We start from the raw sequence: 26,513 nt of genomic DNA, 5'->3' as shown, positions 1-26,513 counted from the left end.
TACAAGCATCCATTTCTTCCACTAGGCACCAAATGCACAATACCTTAGGTCTATAAAAATTTCAAAACCCACAAAAAAATAATCAAAAATATATTGACTCTAACATTGGAAAAGAATATTGTAAAATAGGAATTAAGAAATGCTATTAAACCTACAGAATGCATCCTTTTGTTAACTATTCAATGATAGTGAAATCTTAATATGGTTATATGTAGGCATAAATGTACCACTTCCCTTATTAATATATATTTTATCTGATATTATAAATGATATATATATGATTTATATATGGTATATATAAATTATATATTATGTAGGCTTCCAAAAACATGGAAGGCTAAGAAATGAAAAGATCTTAAACTGGCTCTAAGTTTAAGGTACTTCAGTCTGATCAAACTGTTTTTAAGCAGTGGTCATTAAACATGGTTTTTATTCCTCCATTAAGTAACATATATTATATAACATACCAAAGGTACACTTAAGATATCACATTTCTACATTAATTAATAAAGGTCAGTTGCTTGAAGCATTTGCTTGTGGGGACTATATTATTTGAGATGTTCGCAATATTCTTTCCTCTAATTTAGTCACTGTTTCTTCTTTTTTAAAAAATATGTTTTTATTGATTTCAGGGAGTAAGGGAGAGGAAGAGATAGAAACATTATTGTTGAGAATCACTGATCAGCTGCCTCCTGCACGTCCCCTACTGGGAATTGAGCCCACAACCTAGATATATGCCCTGACCAGGAATTGACTCAGGACCTCCTGGTTCATGGGTTGATGCTCAACCATTGAGCCACACCAGCTGGCCAATTGTTTATTGAATATACTAGAGGCCCAGTGCACTAATTTATGCACCTTGAAAGGAACCATGAGCAGTGAGGCTGCGGTGGGCCAAGGGATGGGTCCACCCCTCCCGCAATGGCCCTTGGTCCCCAGTCTGCCAGCAGCCCCACTCCCGCCACCACCACTCCCACGCGCTGACAGTGCCAGCCCCGCTCGCACCCGCTGACGGCTTGGAGCGATTGGGACTGGTGCCAGCAGCGGGTGCGAGCGGCATCTACTGCCCCAATTGCCCCTCAGGAGCAGGGAGAGGTGGAGAAGCCCTGAGGGGCGATTGGGGCCAGCAGCTGCCAATCGCACCTGCTGATGGTGCCAAGTGATCAGGGCCTGTGCCAGGCACCAGCAGCAGGTGCGAGCGCTAGCCAGGACCGCAGCACGTGGGAGCAAAGAATTTTCAGTAACCACTAGAGCAGTGATGGGCAACCTTTTGAGCTTGGTGTGTCAAACTTCACCAAAAAACTGAGCATAACTCTGGTAGTGTGTCACCTTGAGGAAAAAACATTATTTCGCAAATGTTTCATCCTCAGGAGCAGCAAATGTTTCATCATCGGCATGCGGCCACCTCAGCGGCCACGTGTCATCAGAAATGGCTACGCGTGTCAGTGCTGACACGCATGTCATAGGTTCGCCATCACTGCACTAGAGGCTCGCCTCAATGACAGTGACCAGTGCCACGCCTTGGTCTAGCACCCCCCTCTCACCTGCTTCACCATCCTGCCGCAGTCGATGCCTGCCATGTTCTGCATGCACCCCCTGGTGGTCAGCGTACATCATAGTGACCGGTTGTTCGGTTGTTCTGCCGTTTGGTCTATTTGCATATTAGAGTTTTATATATAGAGATAGTATCAACATTCTTTTTGTTCAGACCCTGAAACAAACTATTCATTGCTCCTCCCCAGTGGCCACCCAGTTTTTGGTACTTTGTTACAACAGCCTTAGCAAACTATATTTTGTCTCTAGTTTGAAATTGCAAATTCCAGCAAGAAGAAAACTGGTCCATCTTAGGTCAGGGGTCCTTGTCTGTTTTAATCAACTGTGATCATGGAGGCAGGATTATAACTTCTGCAGGCCACGTGTGCATATAAGACAAGGAGGGGTCTTAGCCTGTTCCCCAGGGCTATAGCTTTGTTTTTGTTCTTGCCTTCCATTTGGATTAACAATTTCCATGGAATATCAAGTTTGGAAGGTGTCTAGTTTGGGGTTTACTGACAAATAGAAGAGTTTCTATAGTCATTTTTTTTTATTTTAATGTACATTACACAAAATAACCAAAACATCAAATGTGCAAAATATAGTTTCTAAATAAGTATATCTAATAAAAATAGTGAATCATGTAAAGAAAATTATTCAATAAATAATAAAACAGAGAGCATAAGAGCAAAAAAAAATGTGGGGGTGGTTCACAAAAGAAATATATTCATAAATCCAATCTTGAATTACTTGTGCAACGAGCAAGATGCAGTTCAGCTTGATCTTGAACCTCCAATAAACAGTTTCTCCTGCTACCCCTTTCCCATGCCTTAGACCAGTCTTATTCCTCTGTCCCCCATCCCTCCCCACTATTTGTCCTGACTATTCTGCAGGACAAAAGCCATACAAAAGTATTCTATAGTTTCTTCTTCATGGCTGTCCTTCAAATACTTAAAGTCAATAATCAAAGCCTTCTTTTATTCAGGGCTAACTATTCCTATGGCCCTTCCTCATTGAGAAACTTTATATTCCCTTCTCTGTCATTTTATGAATAGAGAGAGAGTATGCCCACATCTCAGGAGCATGTGTTTTTAACACAATTTACTTGTGAAGACTTCCAGGAGAATAATAAGCATCGGCATTTCTACGTGGCCACAATTTTTTAAATTCTTACATAAGAATATCTCACTTGATCCCCTCTGTAACTTTGCAATGTAGATAGGTAATATTTATATAGCCCCATTTATTGGAGTAGAAAACTGGGGAACAATAGCATTGAGTGATTTTCTTTCATTAGAAGACAAATAATAAAATTTCTGAGCATCAAAACAGCGCCTCCATACACTAAATCTGCTATTTATATAGTCTCTGGCCTCATGACGTCCACAGCCCAGCATGTAATCTAAGGCCGACAGATAAGATAGAGGGAGGACTGAGCCTGCATCCCTGGAAAATAGAACCACAGAAAATGGAGAACAAGAAGGAAAAAGTAAGCTAGGAAATTAAAAGAGAAAATATATGGGATCTGGAAAAAGGCAGATGTGCAAACCAGAGGAAAATGATGGGTATAAAAGAGGTATGTTATTATATTTCAATATTTTGGAGTGGATTGTCTTTCTTCATATTGGCTCTGGAACCTGAGCTCCCTGAGGCCATAGCCTGCTGCTTTTTTGGTGCTAGGGATGCCTCTAAGAAAATAAAATAAAACAAGTATATTTCCCCTAAGAAATAGAAAACGTCTCAAGGTTTGATGATGTGCTAGGAGGAATTACATGACTCAGTGTGTAGTTTTACTCATAGCTTAGATTTATTACAGCGAATGAATATAAAGCAAAACCAACAAAGGGAAAGGCTCATAGGACAAAGTCCATAGGAAACCAAGTGCAAGCGTCCAAGACACCTGTCCTAGTGGAGTCACACAGGACGTGCTTAATTCCTGCAGCAACAGGTTATTACCACACGTGTGAAATACTGCCTGCCACGGAAGCTCACTGGAGACTCCACGACCAACGTTTTTATTGGAAGCTGGGCACCTGGGCACCATTGCCTGGCATGCAGCAAAATCCCAGAATCCAAGGAGAAAAGCAGGTGTTCAGCAGGAATTTTATAATTTATACAGACAGTTTAGGCACAGTAAGCCAATCTTATCATTTGGAGGCAATTTTACATCAGTACAGGGAACTATTCACCATTCAGGTTCCTAGATGCCAGCCAAGGCAGTCTCGGGTCTGCTATCCTAACTTTTTGTTGTTGTTGTTAATCCTCACCTGAGGGTATTTTTCCATTGGATTTTAGAAAGAGTGGAATGGATGGGTAAAGACAGAGAGAGAGAGAAACATCTATATGAGAGAGACATGTTGACAGGTTGCCTCCCGCTCACACCCCAACCAGATCTGAGGCATGTGCCCTTGACCAGAATCGAACCCAGGCCCCTTCAGTCCTCGGGCCAACGCTCTATCCACTGAGCTAAACAGGCTAGGGCTGCTAGGTTAGCTTTTCTTCACACCCTGTAAATATTCCATCAAGCCCAAAATTTTATTACCATCACTGGCTGATTATTAGGCTCTATGACAGAATTTATTTTTTCCTCTTAGGTAAACAAAGCCCAGAGCGTTCCTATATATAAATACCAGTCGTCAGAAGTATAATGGGTTAGTAAATTCAGGAGAAAGAGTCATACCATGTAGCAAATAACTAAATCCATCGATAGATACATAACTCTATAGTTTCATTGATGACCCCTAAAGAACATTATTTCTCAGTCACTTGAGCGTTAGTACCGGCAACTGAGATATTTCTGCCCCTTCAATCTAACCTAAATCTTTCCTTCTTGTTGAACAGGGTCTTCTGTTGGGCTTAAGAAAGCCTTCTCTATTCCCTGTGGAAGCTGAGTTGGTGGCAGCAGCACAGAGCATGGGGCCATGGTGATGTCTGCGCTGAGGCACATCATGAAGAAGAAAGCATTTTGATCCTCATGTCAAAGGAGCAGGGTTTAGACTCATATACATTTAAAGTAAAGAAGTGGATTCCGATTACTTGAGGAAAGTACATCAGGAGATCTGACAGCCTTCAGAGAAAACTTAGTCACTAATTAGCTGTGTCTCTTTGGGCAATTAAATTCCAAAGCTCCGTGTTTTTTCATCTGTAAAATGAGAGCGGCAAGCTACAAGGCCTGCAAAGTCCCTTCTGACTCTAACTCTCTGATTGTGTGGGTTACAAAACACTGTCATACACAATACCATCGGCATCATTAAAAAGTCACAGTGCTCTTGACTCAAATGCCTTTTATCCCATTTAAGTTCAGGGGTGGAATGGGCGGCAGCCAAGGAGGTGAGGTTGGGGAGGAGTGACATGGGAAGAGAAAGTTATGGGGATTCAAAAGAATCTGCATATCAAAAGGGCTCTTTCAAATAGTCTCCATGCTCAGAAACTTTTATTTGGATCATAGAGAACTATTTCTCTGTGCTCCAGCTGAAGTTCCCCTTCTTGGTTTTTAATAATAAAGAAAGCAGCACATTAATTTTTAAAACAGGAAATGATAGGGCAAAGACTCCATAAACAGCTGAAATGTTAATCACACAAAGGCTCCCAAAGCAATTTCACTGTGGACTCTTCATGGCTATGCATTACAATAGGAATTTTCATCAGAGCACTCGCTCTAGGACAGGCTGCTGGGCAAATGACACCTGTGGCTGCCTGAGTCCCTGTGCTGGCTCTTGCAGGGGCAACCAGGGCAGAATGTGCCAGAAAAGCCATAGTCACAGATGGTAGTGCTGGTGGGGCTGAGGCAATAGAGGGGTCATTACTCCATGTTGAGGGACTATGCGGTACCCTGCATATATTATCTCAAGTGATTTTTAACACCAACCCATGAGGGGATATGATTATCATGCTCACTTTACAGGTGATGAAAACGAGGTTCAGAAAAGGTAGGCAACTTTCCTAAAGTAACACAAGTGCATGGTGTATTAGTTTTCCATTGCTATGTTCTTGCTGCAGAATAAATTACCATAATCTCAGCATCTTAAAGCAACACAATTGTATGATCTCATAGCTTCTGTAGATCAGGAGGGCAATTATGAGTTAGCCAGGTCCTCTCCTCGAGTCTACAGGGCTGAAATCAAGGTATTGGCCTGGGGTTTTAATTCTTGTCTGAGGTTTGTGGTCCTCATCCAAGCTCACTGGTTATTGGCAGGATTCCTTTCAGCTAGGAGGGGGTCACACACTTCCTTGCCACATGACTCTAGTAGGCAGTTCACAACTTGGTTATTTCCTCCCCAGGCCAATCCGGCCCATGCAGGATTATCTCACTTTTGGTTAATTTGAAGGCTCATCACATAATCACAGGAGTGCTAACCAATTATATTCACAGGTTCCACCCATACTCAGGTATAGGGCAGGGAGATTATACAGGATGTGGGGCACTGAGGGTCATCTCAGAATTCTGCCCACCACACATAGCCAGCAAATGGCAGAGCTAAGGCATGATTCCAGGTCTGTTCACCTTCAAAGCATGATGTTGTCTACACACCTGAGCCAGCTAGGTTTGAAGTGGGAGTCTAGACAGATATTCCCAACAGTGGCAGCTGTTCAGAGAATTAAAAGACAAGGGTAAAGTCCCAGCTGGCCGGAGATTGCTCAGAGGAAGGGGTGGTGGCAAATTCTAGTTCTTAAATTTCCCTGCCAAGTGTCACTCTGAATGGGATCATTCTGAGATTCCTCAAAACTGAGTGTTTCCAGGTGTAAAGGCCCCAGACCATCAGGTGGAATCTGGTTGCCCTGCATCCCATGGCTAAATTTCCTTACCAGTTGGCTGTCCCCAAGGCTCCTTTCCTTCTGCTTATCATTGATATCGTTTTTATAGAGTGCCTGCTATGAGCCAAGAACTCTGAGAGTCACCCAGGAGACACAGATGAAGAGACATGGCCCTGCCCTCACAATGTTTAGGTCTTAAATATTGGGAAAGGGGTGAAAGTGCAAAAGTATAAATTAAATGTGTTCAGGCAGATATACCTATATCCATATCTCTGTAGCAGTGGTCGGCAAACTCATTAATCAACAGAGCCAAATATCAACAGTACAACGATTGAAATTTCTTTTGAGAGCCAAATTTTTTAAACTTAAACTTCTTCTAACACCACTGCTTCAAAATAGACTCGCCCAGGCTGTGGTATTTTGTGGAAGAGCCACACTCAAGGGGGCAAAGAGCTGCATGTGGCTCGCGAGCCGCAGTTTGCCGACCACGGCTCTATAGCTATCTATCTACTACCTACCTAAAATTAGAGAAGAAGGAGATATATGCCTGGAAAGGTTCCATAGAGTTCAATCTGATTCTTAAAGAGGAACAGGTTGCTGAGTAGTTTAGGTGGGAAGCATGGGGTTTGGGTGGGGAGGGCATTCAAGGCACAGGAAACATCTTCCTTAAAGCCCTTCAGTGATTCCCCATTAATTCTCAAGATCAAATCCAATGCCCCAAAATTATTTAGAAGACCCTACATGATCTGGCTTCGCCTTCCTTTCCAAACAATGGCCCATTTAATATCTGCTGTTTGGACTCACCACTAATCTTTCATGTGTGGTTTCCTGAAACATTCTTTACCAGTGTACTGCAACCACACTTAATTCCCCAACCTAGCTATACACACACACAGCATCCTCCTGTTAATTAGCATTTGTTCTTTAGGTCTTGGATTAGACATCACTGCCTCTGGAAAGCCTTCCTCAATGCCAAAGCTCTGATTTACAGTGCTCACTGTAAGTGCTCCCATAACATTGCATGCATTCCCTAGTACAGCATTTATCAGGGTCTTGTACCTGTCTCCTTGAGGCTAGTGGAAGATACGACACAACTAAGTTAAGGGACCAGGCCTATCTTTTCGCTCTCCCATCTCCAGTGCTTACCAGTTACTTAAGTGCTCAAAACATTTGTTGGATAAATAGTTAAAAGGCATAGAGGCAACACTTGTTCATGGAAGAAATTTAAAGACATAAGAAACTAAATAAAAACTAAATTGTTCACATATTCCAGAGCCTAGTGCCTGCACTGGGGTACCTGATATGGGCATTAACAAAGAATTTAGATATAGATATGGATATGGATATAGAGATAGAGATAGAGATAGAGATAGAGATAGAGATAGAGATAGAGATAGAGATAGAGATAGAGATAGAGACAGAGATAGAGATAGAGATATATGTATATAGATAGATATAGATAGATAGATATAGCTATGCTTTAGTGAAGATCAGAGAAAAAAAAAGACTTCTTAAAATAAAAGTTTGGAGTTCTGATTTTCTGTTGGAATCATCATTAAGAAATGAGAACTGCTTTTCATAGTTGGCCATTCCTAGAATATAGGTATGTTAGTCAGGAGAAGTGTGGTTTTGCTGTGGTATCAAGTGGTCCCCAAAATTGCAGTGGCAAAAAAACAAAGTGTTATTATGTCTTGCTCCCAATACACAGTCATTAACTATTCCAAATATAGGTCACTCCAGTCTTCATGCTAACAGAACCTCTTCTATCTCTGATATATCTATGGCCAACAGAGAGACATAACATGGTAAGTAAAAAGTGTTAATCTTGGCCCTGTCTGTTTTTCTCAGTGGTTAGAACATCGGCCTACACAGCAAAGGGTCATGGATTCGATTCCCAGTCAAGGGTATGCATCTTAGTTGTAGTCTCAATCCCAAGCCACGTAGGGGTGTGTAGGGGAGGCAAACAATCATCAATGTGTCTCTCTCACACCAATGTTTCTCTCTCTCTCTCCCCCCCCCCCCGCCCCACCTCCCTTCCACTCTATCTAAAGGCAATGGGAAAATATCCTTAGGTGAGGATTTAAAAAATGTTACTGTTGGAAGTGATACATTGAGTATTTCATTGAGTAAAGCAAGTTCACATAGCCAGTCCTGAGTTCAACAGGGCAGGCATATAAACCTCCCACAAGAAGGGGTCCTTCAAGGAGGAAGTGTAAAATATGACAAACAGTCATATATAGTCTATTCCAGAGACCAGCAGGTGGACATTTGGATTGGCTTTTCATTTGTCAGCAATTAAACTTACAATACTTCCCTGCAGTTGGAGTAAAGAATACAAGCTGAGATTCTAGAGGAAGGAGAAAGAAAGGATCCGAATGCTCAAACTGGAAAGATCCCTATAGCATACTTAGTCACAGCACCATATCATATTTCATGAATGAGAAATCGAGCTCAGAGAAGCTGATGGCCTTCCCCAAGGCAACCCTGCATCATGTGAGAGCTAAGACCAAATCTCAAGCCCCTGGTCTCAGGACTTAGAATCGTACATCATTGCCTACATGAGCTAACCCAACTTATTGTCTACAAGTCAGACCAAAGCCTTTGCATGGCATAGATCTGGTTCCTGTCCTTGAACCTGATTTATGGTGCTGCTGAGAGACACCCCCCGCCCCAGTGCAATGAGTTATAATGGAGATTTTCTCAAACCAATTTTCCTTGCTCTGTTGAGAGGCTGTAATTATGCTCAGCTCTTTGCTTGTTTTATAGCTTAGTACTGACATAGTGAGAACATCTACAATAAAAATGTCTATGGGGCTTTGTTTCCTTTTGTATAAATTCATTGTCTAAAATCTAGTAAGCCCATGTCTTGGTGATTTATCAGAATTAGTCCATTTAGAAAAGAGTGTTTTGCTCAATTGAAATCTGTTCTTTTTGTTTTATCCACACACTGGTATTGCTATGTAGCTTAACCTAAGCTCCTGTATCTATTTTAAAGTAAAAACACATGCACAAAAAAAGCCCTCTCTGGCCCTCACTCAGTTGTTCTCCTAAAGCCTCTCTATTCTGATCTTCATGCTTCTTGATTGTATAATGAACACTATTTCTTCATTGTCTTCTTTCCCACTGACATTCCATGTAATTTGACAACATGATCTGATTGGCTACCTTCACTTATGAATTGGTCAAATCTTAGAAATGGCAGAAAATATAATGAAACAGAAAGCTATTTTTAAAGAACAAATTGTGTTTTATTTAGACATTTATCCTCAGTTTTTACTATAATGTTTTTAATATATCGTGAATTTTATGACCTGCAAATTTTCTATGTAAAAACAAGAAGCACATACACCAATGTTCTCAACTCCTTAAGAAAAAGATACATGAATATTAATGCATAGTATTAGCATTTTGTTCACTCTCTGAGTTTTATTCCATTATTTTACTACCTCTTGTTTTATATTTTTTCATAAATTTATGGTTGCACTTTTTCTTCTTATATATTCATGGTATTGATGTACAAGGTTCAGTGCTAAGAACTGAGCAAACAATATACATGTGAAGAAGTTTAAGGATAGAGAGATTGGGCTATTATAAGAAATGGAATAAATGTTTACTGCATGCAGAGATGTTTGAATCTAGATTTTTTTTTAAAAAAATGGCTCCTGACTCTCTCAGAATTTGGAGGTGAAAAAGTTGTTTTGGGGTTCTCCATTCCCCGATTGGATTTTGACTGCCATCTCCTTATTTGCTGACTCCAGCGAAGGGTGCATATGAAGAGTTTATGTGGTTTACCTTTGAACAGCTCCATGGACTGGGAATTTGATAAGTGAATTCCCCTTCTAAAGATTTGTTGTTCTGCAGTTTATAGACACATACACAAACATATATAACACAGGTGTAGTAGCCCCCTGAGTGTTCGCCAACATCAATAAACTAAATGATGTCATGTCTGGCAAGAGACATTCTTCATAGAAAGCCAATGGGGCATACAGAATCCAGACATGGCGAGCACATATAACCAAACAGGCAGACCGTGTGCTAAAATGCTGCTTCTCTGTGCCAGGGTTTGGAAAAGCTGAGAAGTTGGGCTATTGGGTAAGACTATTCCTAGAAGATGTCATTAGTGGACAGGTGACTGGTCTAGGATGAGGAAGCTGTAATTATATGATAGAGGTCATGGAACTTAATCTGCTCGGTGACTTAATTTCCACAGCTCAGCCTCGTATGATTTCTGTCTTATCCATGAGAATTATACTGTGGCTGTTTCTTTGCTTCAGAATGACTAAAGTGGTATTAAATCTACTGCTAAACATGACAATGCTAATCCACAATATCTTTTATATTTTAATTATTTGCCTGCATATAAAAGTATCACATGTTCACTGTAGAAATATTAGAAAAGTATAAAGAAAAGTATAAAGAAGAAAAATTGCATGTAATCTTATTGCTCCAAGATAAAACTTCTAACATAGTTGTGTATTTCCTTCCAGCCTTTTTTTCTAGGCTGTCTCCATCTGTATCCCCATATCTACACATCCATACCCACACACAGAACCCCACCTCCAACACACACACACACACACACACACACACACACACACACACACACACACACGCATCCTCCATCACTTACTGGAAAATTACTTCACTTGGTCACTCCTTAGTTTTCTTATCTGTAAAATTCAGATAAAAATAATGCCTACTTTATAGAAGTCGTGTAAGGATTAAATGAGTTAGTTTATGTAATATCCTTACAGCCTTGTCTGGTACATAACAGATACTTAATACATGCTGGCCACTATTATTTTAATGTACATACAGTTTTGTTTCCTTTTTTAACATTATAAAATATACTTAAACTCTGTCTCCCAACCTTCATAACCCTAGTCTAAGCCAGCATCATCTCTCTATTGAATGACTACAATGATCATATACTAAATGTCCCCTCTAGTCTCCATGTAGCAGATATGATCATCTGTTACAAATATAAATCTGACATATAGTCTCCTGCTTAAAACCCTCTGATGATTTCCAATTACACAGAACAAAATGTAAATGTCTTCCTAGATTTATTACTGAGGGGTTGGGCTCCAATTCATGTCAAGGAACCCTGGTGAGAGAGGTCAAACCACACGGGGATCGGAAGGTGGTATTCCAGAATGAGTGTAATAGCCATATGATGCCCTCAAGATCCCAGGCACTTTTATCTTCCTGCCCCCAAACCCTTTGCCTAAAGCTCTCACTCTCCTGGTTGCAATGCATTCCTCTATTCCAGGATCTATCCATGTTTCATAGAGAAAGAGAAGAGACATGCTAAGGGACAAAAGTCTAAGAAGATGAGCTGCAGAATCTGTTTCCTTTGCAAGAGCCTTCCTAGAAACCTCCCTCCACACACTGATATCATCATACAACTTTACTGGCGTGGACAGTGTCACAATGCCCTGACTCCAGCTGTGAGAGACACCAGGAAAACTAATATCTTAATGATGCACACTAAACTGGTTGCCTCTGTAAGAAAGAAGACAGATGGGATGTTAGGGGGAAGCAACTAGCAGTGTTTGCTACCCGCTGGCTGCAACATTCTCCTGAGTGCCCACCTGCCCTCTTTCCCTCCTTGCTCACTATGCCTAGCCACACTGGCCTGAGACTTTAGCACACACCAGTCTTCTGCCTGCCTCAGGAAGGGTGATGGCCTGCCCAGCCAGCGTGGCTCAGTGGTTGAGCGTTGACCTGTGGACCAGGAGGTCCTGGTTCGATTCTCGGTCAAGTCACATGCCCCGGTTGCAGGCTCAGTCCCCAGTGTGGGGCGTGCAGGATGCAGCTGGTGATTCTCTCTCATCATTGATGAAAAATATATTTTAAAAAAAAAGAAAAAAGAAGGATGATGGCCCTTGTTTACCTTCTGCCTGGAAGGTTGGGCCTTCTGGTCTGTATGTTGCAGCCTTCGCTTCATGGGGTCTTAGTGGAAATGCAACCACTTCAGAACACCTTCCTTGATTTCCTATGCTCCCCCCCATTTGCTTCATGGCACTTAATCGCTAGTTGAAATGACTGTTTATTAATTCATTCACTTGTTCACTCTCTCCTTCACTAGCACATAAGATGCCAGGGAGCTGGGCCTTGGCCCTGGATCATCTCCCCAGTGCTCAGAACAAGACCTGGAACATTCTAAGTGTTAGATCTGGTGAACAAATGCTGAATGAATTACAATTTTCTGTGTTCAGTAAATGTTATTCACGAGATTTAATGCTGCGTAGCATTGTGTTGCATAGATATAACACCACGACTTCCTCTGTTTTGACTTTGTGGTAAACTGAATGATGGTCCTGCACATCCTAATCCCTGTGACTGTGACCTTAGATGGCAAAAGGGGCTTTGCAGATGTGATTAAGTTAAGGGTCTTTTTATTTTATTTTTCGATTACATTTTACATTCAATATTATTTTGTATTAGTTGAGGTTCTTAATTTTATGAGATTGGGATTTAAAAATGAGGCTATTTACCCTGATTATCTACATGGACCTGATGTAATCACAACAGTCCTTTAAAAAAGGCGCAGAAGAAGACAAGGTGAGCACAGAAGTAGAGGCTGAAGTGACGCTCTTTGGAGATGGAGGAAGGAGCTCAGTGGAGCTGAAAAAGGCAAAGGAACAATTATTCCATCAAAGATCCCAGACGAACCAGCCCTGGCAGAACTGATTTCGGACTTCTGACCTCCAGAACTGTAAGAGACTATGTCTGTGTTATTTAAAGTTATTTAAGCCTGGCCGGTATGAACATGGACCTATGAACCAGGCAGTCATGGTTCAATTCCAGTCAGGGCATATGCCTGGGTTGCGGACTCGGTCCCCGGGGGTTGGGGGAGGGCCAAGGGGACAGGCGATCCATGATTCTCTCTCATCATTGATGTTTCTATCTCTCTCTCCCTTTCCCTTCCTCTCTGAAATCAGTAAAAATGTATTTTGAAAAAGGTTATTTGAATTTGTGACAGCAGCAACGGAAACTAACATAGATATTCAGGACTTTTTCTCATGATGCTGTGAACTTCCATTCACAGAGGGTCTGCCTGCCTTTCCAGTGATTTCCCCATGGATCCGAGAAGCAGAGTTCCTGGAAGCTTGCACCACCTTACATCTCCACAGGTGGCTGGGCTAATGCCTGAGCAGCCTGGCTGTTTAGAAGAGTCTGCTCCTGGAACCACAGCCTCAGGGCTTGCGTACAATGAACCCACTTTGTGCAATAATCACACAAACACACAGAGATTGTTTTCCATGGGAAACCAGGCATATAGAAAATAAGGAAAACACAAGGGTGCTTCCCCCGCGCGCATTCTCTCTTTATTGGCACTATAACCTAGAAGGGGTACGCAGGAAGGGGTTGACCTGTAACACCAGAAAAAGCTGCAGTTTCGCTGCAAAGACCTAGACACACCTTTGATGCCTGCCAGAGGGGCCTCTGAAGTGCTGAATAGGACCAGATCCCTAAGGGAAGGCTGACACAAGTCCCAACCTGTGAATTCATCAGAGAAGCCGCTGTGTGTGTGAACAGGGAGCACAGGCATTCGGGGGTGTGATTCACGTAGGCTGCCCGGCCCTGGTCTCCCTGACAAGAGGGAGAAATAATTTACTTGGGGGACAAGTGACACGTGTGGGGTCCCTCAGGGCACAGTGTGTCAATAACCACCCCTCCGTGCAGACAAGAAGCGCGTTGCAAATAATTCAGTACAGAAACTTGTGAATGATTAACTTTTGTGTTTCCCAAGGTTTTCCCACTTTCCACACTAGAACCGTGCAACTCAGTGGCGTGTGCACAAGCAGCGTCGCCATGCTATGGGAGGCTGCTGGAAGTGCAGATCTCAGGCAGCATCCACACCTATGGACACCTATGGACGCAGAATCGACATTCTGACAATATCTCCCTGTGACTCTTATGCACATTCAAGTTTGAAAGCAGAAGGCTTCGAGTCTAGGCTGCATGGAAGCAGAGCCTTTGCGGGCTATGTTCCGTGTTGTATTTCCTCTGCCTCCCACAGTGCCTGGTGCTACACGGAGGGGGTCAACAAATATCTGTTGTATGAATGATTACTTGAGTGAATGCACTAAGGCATATTGAAGACAAATTTGAAAACAATGAAAGTTGCTTGTGTATTATTCACTGTATTTTACACACACACACACACACACACACACACACACACACACACTTAAATCAAAGACTATGTTTTGAATTCATACCCCAGGCTCATTAGCACAACTTCAGTGTCTGCAAGATTTACTCCTTTCTGGCCTTTGTAAAATCCTAAATCTAAGGAAGAGATCAAGACAAGAGAGCTGGGGTGAGCCTGGAGATGTTACTTTCATGCCTCAGAAGAGGATGTAGGTCACACCTGCCTTGGGAATAAATGGACCCGGACTCAGTGGGGAATGATGCCCAGGATCCTGTGCCTACAGGGGTCGGAGGGAGGCTAGTCATATACTTCAGAAAAGATCCCTGCTTCAGCCCTGGCATAAATGCAACATTGCTGACTTCTTTCTAAAGACCATTCCTACCAGATAATGGCCATATCACCCACCATGCTTCTGCTGGCCTAAGACTTTTTGGAGCACAACCTGAGCCTCCCAGATTATTGAGTGGTCCTAACAAGGGACCTCCATAAGCACAAACTGAATTTTCCCCCAGCCTTGTGATATAAAGGCTATGAGTCGGATTTCATTGCATTTAAAGCAATAAAAAGTGTGACATTCTCTTTCCTTAAATCATTGCCTTTACATTTTTTTAATATGAAAACTTAAATATACACAAAGGATTAAAAGGAAAAAATAATGAGCTTTCATTATCCATCATCCAGCCCCAAGAATTATCAACATTTTGCCAAACTTGTTTCGTCTATACCTCCCACTCTTCATTCTGTGTTAATTATTTTTACTTAATAGCTGTATTAAGGTATAAAATTCATAGAATTCACCCACTGTAAGATAATTCACCCATTGATTTTTTTGTATATTTAATAAATGTGCAAATATCACCACAATACACATTTTTATCACCCAAGTCCCCCCAGCCTATCTCCCCACCCCCCACTCCCCTGCCTGCTTATAGTCGATTCCTGTTCCCAGTCCTGGCCCTGGCAACCATCAATCTGTTTTATGTCTCTATAGATTTGCCTCTTCTGGACATTACATATATAGTTACCCAATATGTACTCTTTGTTTCTGAATTCCTTCATTTAGCATAATGTTCTTGAGGTTCATCCATGTTGTAGTGTATATAAGATGTTCAATTCTTTTTATTACTGAAGAATATTCCAGTATATGGATATACCACATTTTGTTTAATCATTCACAAGTTGATGGGCATTTGAATCTGGTTTGGGGTTTTCATGTTATAATAATACTATAAACATTCATTTAAAAGTCCTTTCGTGTACACATTTTCATCTTTTGGCGGGGGGTGGGGGTGGTAGATACATAGATTGGAATTACTGGGTCACCTGGTAGCTTTTTAAGAAACTAGAAATCTGTTTTCCAAAGTGGTTGCACCATTTTCATCCCACCCACCCCCACCCCCAGCAATGTGTAAGAGTTCCAGTTTCTCCACAACTTCCTCAACACCTGCTTGTTTCTTTTTTATTATACCCATTCCAGCGCATAGAAGGTATTAGGTATCTCTTTGTGGTTTTAATTCGCATATCCCTAATAACTAATGATGCTCAACATCTCTGCATGTACTTGCTAGCCCTTCATATATCTTCAAAAGTGAAAAGTCTCTTCAGGTATCATGGCCATGATGCAAGAGTTTTAAAAATATATATATTCTGAACGTAAGTCCTTTATAAGATAGATGATTTATAACATTTTCATTTGATTAATGGCATCTTTTCAACCCCTCTGACCATGGATGGTTATATCTGCTCACTCAGGATATACACGGGCCTTATTTCGTTACATTTAGTTATTTTATCTTTAACATATGACTGGGAAGCCAATTAATTTTTCAACCTTTACAAATTACAAAGATGTGAATCTGGAGAAACTAACTCTGGCCCAGTTTCTAGCTAATGGGCCTCTCTTGTGAGAGCAGAACAGCAAGGATGCCTGCTAGGATTTTCATAGTGATTGAGCAGAATCAACATCTTCCGGTACATAATGGGGATGTCTCTTCATTTATTTAGATCTTTAATTTTTGTCACCAATGTTTCAGAATTTTCAGTGTACAAGTCTTACACCTCTGTTAAATTTATTCCTAAATATTTTATTCTTTTTGGTGCCATTGTAGATGGAATCATTTTCTAAATTTCATTTCCAGATTGCTCATTGTCAGTATATAAAGTTGCAATTGATTTTTGTAAATTGATCTTGTATCCTGGGGCCTTGCTAAACTGATTTATTATTTCCAGCAGTTTTTCTTTTTTTTTTTCTGATGGATTCCTTAGGATTTTCTAAATACACGGGTGACATATTTTGCACTCATATGTATGTGTGGAATAAGATTCATAGCAACCTAATTTTAAATTAAACAAGTTAGAATGCACTCAAGATTATTGGTATTACGGTGCTGTGTCTGTCTACAGAGCAGAATGTGGAGGTGTCCCTGGGCCATGCTGGGAACCCCATGTCAGTGCAGCCGGTCTTATCTCTGCTACAGCTATGGGGACAGCTTCTTAGTTCAGAGTTTTATCAAAATGTGCTTACACCAATAGGAATGTGTCAGACGGGAAACTCCCTGCGAACTGCTGCATTTGAAGTGTTGCTTGGCCTGAGACGTCCTTGGAGAAGATTCTAGGGAAGCACAGAAGCAGCATGGCAGAAAACAAAGCGGACAGCGGTGCACTTGGATGCACCCGTGTGAAAAGTGTACCCTTCCCTCCTTCACAGAGGGTAAACAATAGTGCCAGAGCAGCATTGTGAGTCCTGGACAGAGTTTACATTTCCAAGAATTAGATAAAGGCAGTGAAAAAAAAAAGAAAAGGTGTGGTAATGGCTAAACTGTTGCTGTGAAAGTCGCAAAATCCTTACATTGTAATATAATTGAATCCCAACCTATGACAAAGTTAGTGTGTGCAATGAAATTAGTTTGCTTAATATCAAGTGCTCAATAAATGGTAGCTGTTTATATTATTACTATAACTTTTTAAACTGAAATTAGCGTTATTCTGTGACTCTCTCCAGCCAGTATTTATAATGCTAAGGCAGTTCCCTGCCCAGTTTGATGGTCATTTCAGAGACAATATCAGGGGACTTTGGAAACAATGGAGGCAGCTCAGGACAGAGGTGGGCTTCAGAGGAGAAGGTGGCAAGGAAGGTGACAAAGAGCTTTTACGGAGTGCTTTTCCTGTGTCCACTGCACACAATTCACAATAGTGAAGCTATGGAAGCAAGGTGCTCATCACAGATGCACACTCCCATCCCCCTCCACCACCCCATTGTCTGTGTCCACAGGTTATGAATATATGCATACAAGTTCATTGGTTGATCTCTTTCCACCCACCCTCCCCTACCTTCCCTCTGACGTTCAACAGTCTGTTCATGCTTCTATGTCTCTGGGTCTATTTTTGTTCATCGGTTTATTTGGTCCATTAAATTCCACACATGAGTGAGATCATGTGATACTTAGACTGGCTTATTTCGCTTAGCATAGTGCTCTCCAGGTGGGGAGAGGAGCTCCTTTAGCTACATTTCGTTCATGTATCAGCCAGAAACCAAGCTCGGCCTAGTTGGAAGGTTTTTAGACACTACAGAGCACAGCTCCTGTGCTCCAAGGAAACCCAAGCCAAAGGTTGTCTGATAGGATGGCTCAGGGCAGGGCGCCCAGAAGAGTCCTGAATGTGGTCAGAGGGGAAGAATGCTCAGGCGGCCACTCCATCAGGAGAAACAGAGTGACAGAGCTCCCTGGTAACTAGGAATTCCCTGCCCATCCCGGCGTCTCTGTTTCTAAGCAGACAGACACTCCTATCACCAGCAGAGAGAAAGGCCCAGGTTGCTGAGGGAAGCAGGGAGTGGATCCATTAATTCCATCCCCGTGTGATCCCTGACAAACCTGGCTGCAGCCTCAGGAAATGCTGCACTGAATACAACTAACATGCTAGACCCATGGTCGGCAAACTGCGGCTCGCGAGCCACATGCGGCTCTTTGGCCCCTTGAGTGTGGCTCTTCCACAAAATACCACGGCCTGGGCGAGTCTATTTTGAAGAAGTGGCGTTAGAAGAAGTTTAAGTTTAAAAAATTTGGCTCTCAAAAGAAACTTCAATCTTTGTACTGTTGATATTTGGCTCTGTTGACTAATGAGTTTGCCGACCACTGTTCTAGACTCACTGTGCCACTTGGCAAGTCCTTTCATTTCTCCGAGCCTCTGTTTCCCTTTCTGTATAGCAGCAATGTAATAATTCCTACCTGCAGGGCTGCATCAAGGATAAAAAAGAACATGCTCTAGAATATTCTGTCTGAGACCCAGAGTACCACACAAATAGGAATCAAAACATGACAAGCCACCTGTATTGATGTGTCTAAACTTGACCCACATATTCATATTTAATTGGCTAAAAGCTGGGACAATTTTCTCACTGACAGTCTTGTAACAAAGGTAATTGAAAGAAGTAAGAATGTTATTTTAATAGAATTCCGTAATATTTTCATTTGGAAGAAATGAGTATGATCATAAACGTGTTGTTGTTTTCCTGACTGGGTCCCTTGTACAAAAGTACAATGTTTATCATGGCTCTAATTGGCTCCCTTGTTTCAGCCTGACACTCTTAAACCCATCCTTCACTCTCATGGCAGCCTGCTTCAGCTCAAAGACAAAGCGGAAGCTGACTCCTCTTCTTCCCAAAAGACTCAAATCCAATCAGTCAAGTCTTATAGATTTGGCCTTCTTAATATCTCTCAAATCCACACATTTCTCTCCATCCCACCTGACATGTCTCAATATTAAGTCACCATCATTTCCCACTGGAAACTAGTGATAACTGATGGGTCAAAACCATGTCCCTTGCTGGGCAGTGCCCTAGGCTACACACACAAAAAAAACCCTTCCTTGCTCCTGGTTAAAGTCCTTCTCAGAGACTCTGGGCCACCACATACCCATGGAACAAGTGTACGAAGGCCTCTAAAGGGTTATCTCGGCTCCAGAGCCTTGAGTAGGACAAACTAGGCCTCAGTCACAACCATATTCAGTAGCTGCTTCTCTCCCCACCCATTGCTGCCATCCTCACTTTCTTTCAGGTGTATCTCCCAAGGATGTTCCCCAATAAACCTCTGCACACGATGAATGATTCTCTGTCTTAGAGTTTATTTCTGGGGAGTCCAATCTAAAGCACTCCCCACCACCCAATATAGTACCTGTCATACAATAACTGGCACATAGTAGGTGCTCAGAATGTACTTGATATATGAACAAATGAATAGACAAATGCCTTTTAAAGCCAACTCTCAAGAGCAGAAAAAAAACCTGTATTATGTGACCATTTCTAGTGTCCAGCACAGGGCCTGACTACTTACTTGCTTAAATGGCTCTTCAAATGTTCTCTTGATAAGGGAACAGTCCTTCTGGAGGCAAATGCCTCCTTTCTTTACCTATTAGGCTCAAAGTGATACAAGCTAAAAACATGGACTGTATGTAATATTACTCTGCATAATAATGAAATGTACTGCTTTCAAAGGAAGAAAATGCTATATTGCAATTTACATAGCAGTTAGAAAATACTTTGCTTTTCATTAAACTTTAGAGGGACTGTGTTCTCCCTGTGAATTAAAATAACTCTAGGACAAGCTATGTGCTAATAGGACTTTTTAAAGTTAGAAAACCAGCAAAAATATCTAACTTGCTGGGGTTGGAAGGCATGCCCACTGGAATGATGCTGTAAGATCTGGAGCACCAAGACTTCTCTTTCCGCCTATACCATTCTGCAGCTCTTTGGGTGATCAGAAGAAATCAGCAACTGCCCAAATAAAAACCCCAGGATGCTATTTGGGACTCAGTGACTTGGACTTGGGGGAATGTCCTCATGAGGGGGTCAAATAGGCCCTGGAAGGAGCCAATGGGTAGGAGCTGGGGTTTTCCAGAACAAGAATGGGAACTTCAGTGGAGAAGTCTAGAAGATAAGGCTTGCTGGGATAAAGGGCAAATCCAGGGGTAGGGAAGTCAGATTAAAACTAGATGTGCTCAACCCCCATCTAGTGAAGGGCTGACTTCTTAGCAACACACACACACACACACACACACACACACACACACGCACGCACGCCTTTGGACCCTGAGGAAGATATATTTAGTACTAGGATGTAAATTTTTTCTTTTGAAATAGGCTTTATATTTTAGAGAAGTTTTAGGCTCAAGAAAAATTGAGTAGAAGGTACACAGAAGTCCATATACTCCCAGCCCTACGCATGCATAGCCTCCCACATTATTAACCTCTCCCATCAGAGTGGCACATTTGTTGCAATTAATGAACTTATACTGACACATCATTATCACCCAAAACCCATAGTTTCCATTAGCGTTCACTCTTGGTGTGTTGTACATTCTATAAACTTGGACAAATGTATAATAACATGTATCCACCATTATATTATTATTAGAGGCCCGGTGCACAAAATCATGCACAGGTGGGGTCTGGCTGGCCTGCTCATATCGGGAGCAATTGGGCCGGCCAGGGGGAGGGACCGAAGGAGGTTGGTGGGCTGGCTTCACCCCCAATTGGGGTGGGGAACGATTGAGGGCGGGGCCAGTTGGGGATAGGGGCCTCAGGTAGTTGGCCAGCCAGCCCTGCCTTCTGGTCAAACTCCGATTGAGGGGACAATTTGCATATTAGCCTTTTATTATATAGGATAATATCATACAGAGTAGCTTATATGCCCTAGAAATCCTCTGTGGCTCAATTCCCTTTTAAAATCACACAGTCCTTCCCTAAAGAGAATTATGTATATGTAGGCATACACAAACACAAACACATCTTGATATTTTGCAGTGGTGACTCTGAATTCAGGAGGCTGAGGGTTGGACAGTAAATGAGAAGCAGAGCAACAGCCTATTGAGAAATGGCTTTTTGTACTTTCATGTGTTCAAAGGGAGACGTGTCAGGGAAGAGCACAGTGGTAAGAAACAGTTTTCAAATGGACAACCTGAAACCTGTGCTTGCCCACAACAAGCTGGAAAGGAAGAAGCTCAGGAAGATTCACATGTACCATTGCTTATCAGAGTCTTCAGGATATCCCATCAATGCTGGAAAACTACTCAACTTTTACGACTGTATTCTCCAAAAACCACCCATTGATATGTACTAATATCTGTCTTTGGTCCTTCTTGTAAGGACTGTTACACAGCCATTGAAGGGCTTGCATTTAACACTGGAAGGGCATCCCCAAAGAGGATATTCCTGGAGATTTATGTGATCGTGGGAGATCATTTGGAGGTAAGAATAACTGGACTTGTTGAAATACTGCTACAACGTTTCCATTCTAGTCCTTAGCAGTGGCTAAGGGATGAGAAGAGGACAGTCAAGGGAGAAATTGTTAAGGATGAACTGGTCTTAGTCACTAATTTCTATAAGAATGAGGAAGCAGGAAGGAGGAGGACTCACACAATCATAAAACTTTAGAGCAGGAAATGACCTTAAGGTCACCTAGTTTGGTGATTTTTCAAACTTGCATTTCTCCTTAGGACCTTCACACCTCTACGATGAGAATATCAAGGCCAACGATGGTAATTACTTTATTTCAGTCCACCCAGATGGTATGTGGTGGGAGGCAGATTTCAAACTCGGGTCTGTATGCTTCCAGGGACCTTCACTTTGCCTCCAAAGGCAGAGTCAACAAAGCACCCCACACCTGTGAGGCAGCATCCTAAGGATCCAGGGCCAGTGGGATGCTTTATGGTTAGCTTTGTTCTTTTCCTGAGACCAGCCCAGGACATGGGAATGAAGGACCCCAAAGGGTCCATGGAAGGGTTGTATTAGGGAGACAGAGACCACCTTAACAATAACACACTGCATCACTTAAGACACCTCACAGATACCACCCCATCAGCCTTAAAAACAATGGGGCAAAATTCAGCTGAATATTTCCCCACCCCCATAAGATTTGCATTGCCTTGAATAAAACCAGACTGCACAGACATACCTTTCACATGGCACATTTTTCTCTAACAGTTTACCAGGGGCTGGAAAAGGCAAAGCGAAAGCAAAACCGGGGCCTGCGCCCTGCGAATGGTTGCCTTCTCTCACAAGGCACCTCTTGGGTGCGCTGCATTCCTTCTCTCCCAGCTGCAATCTAAATCATGTCCTCTGTCCCCATTTTTCTCTCACTTCTTTGAGTTTGGCAGACATTAGGATTGAGCCCTAGATCATGCCTTCAGGTTTATGAGGACAGTAATCTGTCATCAGCACCTGCAGTGCCTTTTCTCAGGCGATGACGGCATGAATTCCCCCGACTCCCACCTTCTGACAAGTGATGGGCCTTTCTCACCCCTAATCACGAAGGCTCAACTCCATCCTTTTCTTTTGTGACAACACAATATGTTGGGGGTTTTTTGTTTGTGTTTTGTTTTTGTTTTTGTTTTTGTTTTTCTGGTTCTGGGAAAATAACAAAGCACAGAGTTTCCCAAAGAGAAAAGGCTGCAGAGGTTTTATCCATATTACTCACCCGCCCTTGAAGATGAGAGGCTCAAGGAGGCGCTCCTTGGGGATCACACCTGATAACCATGTAGCCAGCCTCTTGCTTTGACTTTGGCCTGCCACTCTCCAAAATTGCCTGTGGCAGCAACACGGTGATGTGGAAAACGAGGAAGGCAGCCCAGTGTAGTGTTTAAACACATGGCCCTCAGAAGACCTGTGCATTTTTAAAGCACTTAAGAGAATTTCTGGCAAATGGTAACCACGTCGTAAGTGTTTGATTCCTGTAGGTAGGTTCAATCTATTGAATGCACTGCCATTTCCTTAGAGACCTGCCTCTACTGTCAGATGGAGCTTTAAAGACCCCATCGAAGCCGCACAAAATCAAACAGCATATTAAGGTATTAGAGTCCGAAAGGAAAAACATGAAACTGTCTAAACTTCCTCCCATTCAGAATTAGTTTGATTTTTTAAAAAAAATATATACTTTTATTGATTTCAGAGAGGAAGGGAGAGGGAGAGATAGAAACATCAATGATGAGAGAGAATCGTTGATGGGCTGCCACCTGCACACCCCACACTAGGGATAGCGCCCGCAACCCAGGCATGTGCCCTGACCAGGAATTGAACCGTGACCTCCTGGTTTATAGGTTGATGCTCAGCCACTGAGCCACGCTGGCCGGGCACTGGTTAGATTATTTTAAGGGCAGGCTGTTTTGAATATGTAGCCGTCTGCATAAAGTCTTTCCTTACAGTCTTTCCTTTATGCTCTCTAATTCCGATGTGCTAGAAAATTGCTCTACAGGATTGTATACTTAAAATTACAGGTCCTATATTTCAAAGGGCAACATAAGGCATTTTCAAGCACCAAGTTGCCCACACCTGGTTTTTATTCTATACTTTTACTTGAGCATCTAACCCCATCTAAGCATCGACTCCCCTTTACTAAATCTAGTTGTGTATTAGATATGACTTCACTAGTGAATGAACTTTGTACGTCCCAGGCCTGAAATATATTATACTTAACTGTGGCATGTTTTCTTTCTTAGCGCTGCACAAACAGCTTTGCTGGAGGAGGGGAGAAAGTGTGCATACCAGGGTCTTTCTTTTCCAGAAATGGTGGAAGACAGCACTGTGGAGTCAGCATTAGGTTTTTGGGAATAATCACTTCCACAAATGTCCTCAACACTGTGTAAGCACCTTGCCTACATTTTCTCCTGAATCCCCCCACTTCCCCCCCCCACCCCTGCCCCGTTTTGCTCATGCCACAGACTTGGAAGGCAGCCTGGTGACCTCTCCCATGTTTCAGAAAGTGAAAATTCATTGTGATGATTTTGTGGCCTACGAATAATCATCAACTTTATCAACTGCACTGATCCATGAGGCAAGTGGGACCCAGACACCTGAGAATTCTATTCTTAGTCCTCAGTGAATTGGTTAAAACTCACTCTACTTCTAGCACCTGCCCCTTGTGAGTAATTCCCTTCCCATCACTTATTCCAACAACCCTACACACACACACACACACACACACACACACACACACACGATTGGGATTGGGTCCTACTTCTCAAGCCTTCTTGAGGATGATAAATAAATTTACCTTATGCAAAGCCTAGTTTCTATAGGCATATTTTGGAGCTGAAATCTGCCAACAGCCATGTGATCTTGGAAACAGATCTTGTCCTGATGAGCCTTCAGATGGCTTCAGCCCAGCCAACACCTTGATTGGAGCCTGTAAAAGACCCTGAGTCAGAGGGCCCAGAGGAGCTGCCCAAATTTCTATCTCATAGACATTGAGACAATAAATGGTATTATTTTTAACCATTATATTAGGGGGCAATTTGTTACCAGCAATAGGTAACTAATGCATGTGGTTCAACTGTGTTGTTTTATTCATTCATTCTCATTTTATGTAGGGTTTGAAGAACCTTTTTTCTATAAAGGGCCAGATAGGAAATATGTTAGGTTTTGTAGACCAAAAAGCAAAATTAAGAATATTATGTGGGTACTTCTTTATAATTTTTATGGGTCACAAAATATTCTTCTTCTTTTGATTTTTTTTGGTAACCATTTAAAAATATAAACAGCATCCTTAGCTTATGAGCCATACAAAGATAAGCAGTGAGCGATATTTGGCCCCTAGGCCATAGTTTGCTGACCCTTGCTATAGAGGATGGTTTGGTTATACCACAATTTGTTTATCCAATCTATTGTTGATGAACATTTGGGTTGTTTCCAGTTTGTAGCTATTCAAATAATGTAGCCACGAACATTTCTGTATATGTCTTTTTGAAAATTGTATGAAGATGCGTTTGATTGAAACTGCTGGGTCACAGAATAAGCCCATATTCAGCTTAACATGCCAAATGGTTTTCCATAGTGGTTGTATCAGTTTTCACAGTATACATGAGTCCTTACTGGTCCACAATCTTGCTAAGAGTTGGTATTTTCTGTCTTTTTCTTTTGGCTATTCAACCAGAAATGTTTGTTTTTAAAGCTTCCCAGGTGCTTCTAATATTTATCCAGAATTGAAAACCCCTGTTTAACTGCTGTTTATCCTTCAGTAGGTAAAAACACATAAAATTGCTCTGTTTATAGATTTTTTTAAAAGTTAAATATTAGCTATTTCATATGGTTAAACAAATTATTTCCTTCACATCTTACTTACATTTACACTAAATGAAATTCAAACTGCATATCGGTTGAGAAAGCTCTTAAAAACTTCAGGTGAAATGATGTTTTCATACCCGACCTTAGCCTAAAAGCTGAGAAGCAATCAAATGAGGTTTTTAAATTAAAAATGAATTTCAGTGATTTTCACATTTTAGTATCACCCAGATCCTTAAAAGCTTGAGAGAAAACCAATGGTTTTTGCCCTTGCTACAGAGTAGAATCACCTATGGATTTTTAAAACTTAAGTGTCCCCACCCAAACCTCAAAAACATCTTCATTCTGTAAGACTAAGGCAGGCTTAGGAAAGTGTGTTTGTAAAGGGCTGATGCACGACATTGAGAACTACTGATCTTGCCTCTCCTTCCATGATTTTCTTTTCCATTCATTCAATCTAAGGAAATGAATGTGTTGGTCATTTTGTATACTTGAGAGGAAAGATGGCACCTGGATTTCAGTTCCTTCCAAATTTTTGGAGTGCTTGGTTGCATATGTGGTTGGAAAAATGGTACTGTCTCACTGAACAGGTCTCTGTTTACCAAAGCTGGAAGCCGTGGGTTTGATGTGCACACAGCAAACCGGACTCAGAGTTAAAGTATCATTAAGGGTCTTTACTGGATACACACTGGTCTTTTTAAAAGACCCAGACACAGCTTTGTGACCTAATAAGAGGGCTAAAATCATAGGTACTTAGGGGTAAAAAAAAAAAAATAAAAAAATTATGACCAAGACAGAAAAAGAAAATTTGTCATGATAATGGGAAGAATCAGATTTTTGTACTTCCTTCGAGTTATTATTTACTTCCTTCGTTCTTCTTTCTTTTTTAAGTATATGTGGGAGAGGGGACAGAAATGCTGGGGACTGGGTGGAAGTGAAGTGGTACCACGTACAGTTCCAAACTCAAGGCCTTTCAAAGGCTCACCGCAGTCCTCGGTCCGTTTTCTTCCC

At 41.8% G+C, this 26,513-nt stretch overlaps 1 protein-coding gene across 7 annotated transcripts in view; it reads right to left on the bottom strand.

Moving 5' to 3' along the window:
* Window positions 1-26,513, bottom strand: part of COLEC10 (collectin subfamily member 10) — a 379,304-nt gene that overhangs the window by 351,902 nt on the left and 889 nt on the right. For 5 of the 7 annotated variants that reach the window (XM_079796044.1, XM_079796037.1, XM_079796042.1 and 2 more), the window contains exon 2: window positions 24,496-24,627. The exons of the other annotated variants lie outside the window; for them this stretch is intronic. The gene's annotated coding sequence lies outside the window, so the exon portion shown is untranslated. The remainder of the gene's footprint in view (window positions 1-24,495; window positions 24,628-26,513) is intronic. 7 annotated transcript variants of the gene reach the window in all.

Source organism: Cnephaeus nilssonii, assembly GCF_951640355.1.
Source record: "Cnephaeus nilssonii genome assembly, chromosome: 18".
In the NCBI taxonomy this organism is placed as follows: domain Eukaryota; kingdom Metazoa; phylum Chordata; class Mammalia; order Chiroptera; family Vespertilionidae; genus Cnephaeus; species Cnephaeus nilssonii.
Note: the sequence above shows the minus strand (reverse complement) of the source record. Positions and strands in the feature narration are given on the sequence as shown.